The sequence below is a fragment of the Manacus candei genome, unplaced genomic scaffold (assembly GCF_025592945.1).
Source record: "Manacus candei isolate 608988 ecotype Guabito, Panama unplaced genomic scaffold, ASM2559294v1 h1tg000065l, whole genome shotgun sequence".
In the NCBI taxonomy this organism is placed as follows: Eukaryota; Metazoa; Chordata; class Aves; order Passeriformes; family Pipridae; genus Manacus; species Manacus candei.
Genome location: NW_026138113.1, coordinates 8,459,095 through 8,465,014, shown reverse-complemented (window position 1 = coordinate 8,465,014; position 5,920 = coordinate 8,459,095). Strand labels below are relative to the sequence as shown.

The window sequence follows — 5,920 nt, the reverse complement described above, 5'->3', positions numbered from 1 at the left end:
TAAAAATTTTTCTTATTTTTCTTATTGCTGAACATTTTTTCTGTGCCAAGGAACTGGGTTGCTCCACAGAGCACTGGGCAAGAGTCAGAGAACAGGACTTGGGGTCCATGCAGCCTGAATCCACCACCCCTTCAGCCTGAAACTATCTTCTTCATCTGAAAATTCATCCTGCAAATGCCACTTTGAGATAAAGAGAAAAAAAAGTCCTGAGAGGAGTGAGGATTTAATGATGCAGGTTTTTAAAATGTTTTATGTTTCATTTCTGTTCATTTGAGAAAGGGAATAAACCTCACCAGTCTGATGCTCTGTGCTGGTTCCCAAGATTTTCTCTGCCCTTGATTCCCAGGAGTGGAGCCTTCATGTCCTTTAGTCTGCACACCCTGTGGATCTGGCATGGTCTCTCTTGTTTGGTCCGAGATTCAGATGCTATTTCTGGCCTGAAGACATTTGTTCTCAATTGCCTACACAGTTCAATAGGATTTTAAGGTACATTTGTTAGGGATTATAAAGCACCTAAAGATGTATCAAGTGGAAGGGTCAATACAAGATCAGGCTGTATTGTGTTACAGCGTGTTGCATTATGCTGTATGTCTCAATTCACTATTGGAAACCAGATGTGGCAGACAAGCCCAGCCTATTTTTTGAACATTTGTAGATATCTTTGAATTATGTCATCAATGTTTAAAGATTTCCACAAAGATTTCAAGAAGTTGATTTTCCTAAGTCTTCCAATCACTATTGAAACCTCGAATTCTGTTGGGTAATTGAAACACTCTATCCCAATCCAAAAAATCATAAGTGTAAAAAGAACACTTACATCTTTCATTTGTAATACACACAGAGAGAGGAAGGTATGAATTTGCTACCTGTAAGGTGTATTGAATTTTTAATCATCTATATATTTATGGTAAAGAGTAACACATTACTTCTAGCACACAAAAGCTTATGGCATACGATTATCCTTAATTAATGGGTAAGTGCAAAGCTTTATTATTCAATGAAACTGATTTATTATCTTAATTCTCCGATGTTCTGCTTCTATGTTTCCATTGAAACCATTGTTTGCACCATGGTAACCAGTAACCACCATATGTACGTGATCTTTTTTATGACCTGTACGTAATTAGATTTTATTATTTTCTTAAAGCCAAAGTGCTGCCTGGGCTGTAGCTTCCCACACCTACAAACGAGGTGCTTTGCTTCTGCAGGAGTCGGGTCGTGGTTCGGTGTGTCATTACAACCCAGCGTCTATTTTTTCCCCAGAGGTCCCGCGCACATCCCTCCTCTCCCTTTCCCAGCACGACGCTCCCCTACCTGTCCCTGTCTCCTCTGCCTGGCACAGCTAGTTAACTGGAAGGACGTGAAGGGAGCTGAAAGCCAGTGGGTGTCGGAGCTGCCTAGTGGAGAGATCCCCAGCTAATTGCTAGTCCTAACAGGCACAATTAGCTGCTACAAGCCCTTTGAGATGGCCCTGGGCTTCTCTCAGGTAACAGCCATCACTAGATAAAGGCTGAAGTACGCTGCATTTAGAGAGACACTTGCAGACAGGGATGTCACAGGCTGCCAATTATGCTCTGCCTGTACACAGTCACTTCCAAGAACCAGACAAGACACATACACCTGAAGTTAAAGGGACAAGATGTGTACTATTTTGAACTACACAAGTGTGGGGCACGTGAAGATATAACCCTTCTCAAATTAGGTCGTGTCATCTTTTCAATTATCAGTTCTTGATCAAGTTCTGCAGTGTTTTTGAACATTTACTCCCAGCAGTAAGTCCTGGAAAGCTCAGCAGGAGTGGGCTGCTTATATTTTTTGCTGTATGTGATGTTACTTTAAGCAAAGTTTCACCATCACCACACAGACAAAAATGGCTTGACAGGCCTTTGCTCACCAAACAGTGATGCTCTGCCCTGTTGGGACTGCAATCCATCTATTCCTCACAGAGGAGGCAAGACACATTAGTGTATGTAAGGATTTCTTCTGAAGTTAGTAATTGCCCCACACTTCATTAAAAAAATTACCTTCTCTGAGCATCTCTGGCAGTACATTCTTCCTCTCAAGCAAATGAACTTCTGTACTAAACAAAGCAGCCTAGAAAGATACCTGAAATTGCCCATTTCCTTCTAATCATTCTCAAAACCTAATATGGTTCTTTTTTCAGAGTATCTACCACAACCCAGGCCACCAACAACAGCATCCTGTGGAGAATCATTATAGCTCAGTGCATAAAAATTCACATGTTTCAAACTTGGAGACTATAAGAATTTCAAGATCTAGATCTAAGTTGTGGTGAGTAATATTAAAAAACAATTTCCAAGACATATAACAAGCACAGATCCTCGACCAAATTTTCATATAATAGTAACTTGTTAGTCACCCAGTTCCAGACTTGAATACTCATTTTAAAAGATATTCAGAAAAACTGTGTACACACAACTTCCCTCTGAAGAAAACTTCTTATTTTGTTGCTCTGAGAACTGAAAACATTCCACTGCTTACCTTGAGAAGGTCCCATATCTCCTGCTGTTCTGTTAAAACATCAGAACTCCATCATGTTTATATTAAGAGCACATTCTCATAGTATTGATCAAAATCTGTCAAAATACCTGCAGCAAATAAAAGTAAAATCGAATATTAAGAGATTTCTATTAATTTCTTATTTATTTAAATAGCTTAAACATTTCATATTTCTTTCTTTTTTTTTTTTTCAGTAGCATCTTAAAGACCATCTTCCAAATCATATCACATATAGTAAAGCAGGTTAATATTCAGAAGTCAGCTTCCCCAATTTCAACTGATACCACATAGGAATGGCTCTTTCTGTTTAGGAAGCTAAACCAAAATTGAAGACATTAAATATAAATTTCTGGTTTCTAAGACTCCGTTTAAATTTTCCCAAGAGCTTTTTGATCTTAATATGGAAAGTATGCAAAGACTCTAATTACTAATTATGGAATAGTTAAATTCTGTTAAAGGATAAAAATTACTTGACACCGTTGATTTCACCTCCCCAGATTTAACAATGAAGCTCCAAAAGAAGACTCATGGGTTTTGTTGAGTCCTATGTCCATCTGCTTTCCTACATGGAAGGAAAGGGAGACCACTGAATGGTTCAACAAAATATGTCACCTGCTCTTAGGTTCTTCTCTTAATGATCTTCTGATCATTGCAGTGGCAGATTTTTGGATCAGATTTCAGGTAAAAGGACCCAAGTGTTGCTTCCAGTGTTCACTTTAGATTCCAGATGCATTTTATTAGTTTGTTTGTTACAAACAAGTTTGTTTTCCTTATAAGAGTGGATGTCTTTGAAATATATGCAAAACCAACATGCTAATATTTGATGGCAAACCAAGTAACGATCAAAAAGCTAAAAGGGAAGAATGAGTGCTCTATTATTAAACTAGCAAAATAAATAGATATACATTTTTTCCCTTCTTACAGATACATTTGCAACCAAATTAGTCACAAGATCTCCTCCAGTATAAATAAAAAAGGCTTGCACTTACCTATTAATTAAGAATAATGGAATGCCATAAGCTTTTGTGTGCTAGTGGTACTGTAATTTGTTACTCTTCACTACAATAAATATATAGCTGATTAAAAATGCTGTGCAGCTTACATATATTAAATTCATACTGCACTGTGTATTGATTCCCTCTGCCCATCCTGGTAGTCCACTGAATTCAAGGAGGGTAAGCTTTGACCCTCTCAAGCAAAGTAGAAAAGCCTCTGGGAAGGCAGAGGGGTTTAGGAGCACAAATCTCACAGGCTGAGCTCCTCGGTTGTCCTGATCCAATTCCCCCAACTACTCCTGCAGCCTTTCTCCACCACAAAGGGACAACAAACCAGACCCAACTGCTCTGCCCTGCAACAGGGTTTTCCACCTCACTCTCAAGCCATCAGCTTTGGGGGTTTTAAGGACCAAACACAGCTCTGAGAAAGCAGATTCTCCTTCCCAGCTCCAGGGTTTGGTGCATTGCTCTGGTGTCCTGTCTCAAGCTGTGAGTTATCCAAGGGGACTATTGCCTCCAGCTTCCCCCTTCTTCCCATCCTCAAAAGTCATGGAAAAAGAAAAGGCATGGAATACATCCGGTAAACTGCACAGAAGTGGGGAAGAAAACTTACCAAAAATAGTGTCCTGGTGAAAATGAATTAAACTTCTCAAGCAAATTCACTGAACTTGTGATCTCCTTGTGAGAATCACAGGGTTTATTCATGACTGTGATTCTCAAACACACCCCTACCTACAGCTTTGTGTAGCATTTCAAACTTTGGGATCTTACAAATTGAAGAATTAGGCCTCAATCACTCCAAGAGTTATTACATCACAGTAAACAATCCATTTGTCCTTTCCATGGTGACCACCCCTGAACTCAGAAATTTAAATGTGTAATTTAAAACAGATGTTTTTTTAAATACATCCTAATCTATACCAGGCCATGTATATGGCAACAACCTAAACCATTCTGCCATTGTACCAAATTAAGCCCATCCAATATATTCACATTTCAGATTCCATAGAAATCAAATTCTCGTTTTAAAAAGTCTAAGTCCTCACCCATGTGGCAGAGAAACCTCTATACATCATCTTGCTATAAATGAGTATTTGCTGGGCTTTTCTGTCTGAAAAACCAAATACTTACAATACCACCTGTGAGAAACTGAATTTTTCACCCTTGTGTAGCCCTGTTCATCTAATTAGGGTCAATTATCACTCTGTACATGTTAACATTACCTATTTAATTGCTAATAATCTTAGCAGATAAGGAGAACTGAAAAGTTGGCTCTCCTGAGAGAAATCAGAATTTGCTCCCCGAGGGAAATGTAGAAGGGAAAAAGATTGAAAAAAAGGAACTAGAAAAAGATATGGTTAAAGAAGAAAACAAAAAAACCATATTGTCCCACAGAGTGATAAGAGATGTAATGATCACATACTCCAGGGATATGTTATGCTGATGATCAGAAGTTCAGTCCCATATGCTTTGGGCAGTACTGCTGTGGGTTGAGTGTATTGCCTGGACCATGGTCAGCCACAGTTATCAGGATCTGGCTCTCTGGACATGACAAATTTGCCTCTCCTGACAATCACAGAATCCACTCTGTCAACTCCAGAAGACTGTGACATAGAGCCAAGTAACTTTCAGCATGACCCTCTGTCACAGCGCTGAACACAGAAAATGCACCACATGCAACTGCATTAAATGTAGAATTTTAGGTGGCAAACAAACAACTAAAATCTCCAAAACAACAAAAAAAAAAGGTAAGATTTTTAGATTAACCATCTCCTTTTATAAGACTGGTCATGTATCTTTACAAGTCAAAATGCCAGTTTTACGTATTAGCTGTAACCAAGTGCCTGCAACATACAGTGTCTGATAAGAGTGTGATGGAGCATCTGCCCAGTACAAACCCTAAAAGAAGTGATACCCACCTATTCTCCAGCAATCTGTCCTACACTTGGACTTGACGGGTGTAAGCACTGACCGTTCTGGATACAGTGTGGTTTGTGACACCTGATAGGATCTGAAACCAGAATGGTATGGCTGTAGGCCATAAAATAAGATATCAGAAAATAGAGAGCCAAGGAGATAAATTTTGTGAGTCCACCTGATCAATCCAGCTGAGCAGAGTGCTGGTTTCCTGAATCCCAGGAAGCAGGCATGTAAAATATCTGTTTCTTGATGGGCCTGGCAGATGTGATGCCAGAAATAATTCGACTCTGATTTATTTTTTGTAGCTTTATCTAGTTCCCTATATTAAACCTACAATCCTAAAATAATTTTAGGGCCATTTATTTTTATGTCTACAAACAGTAGAGTTACCCAAATGTTAAAAGCCTATGCTCATAGGCCCATAAAAGCACTGTTGATTAGATTGCAGTATTTCAGTTTTTAGTTATCAACACTGACACTTTTGG

General features: G+C 38.9%; 1 long non-coding RNA gene across 1 annotated transcript; it reads right to left on the bottom strand.

Moving 5' to 3' along the window:
* Nucleotides 1–238: 238 nt before the first annotated feature.
* LOC127479154 (uncharacterized) lies at nt 239–4,194 on the bottom strand. The gene is made up of 3 exons (XR_007907475.1): nt 4,129–4,194; nt 2,503–2,609; nt 239–461 (listed from the first exon to the last, which is right to left on the bottom strand). It is a non-coding gene; the product is annotated as an uncharacterized LOC127479154 (long non-coding RNA).
* Nucleotides 4,195–5,920: the final 1,726 nt, after the last annotated feature.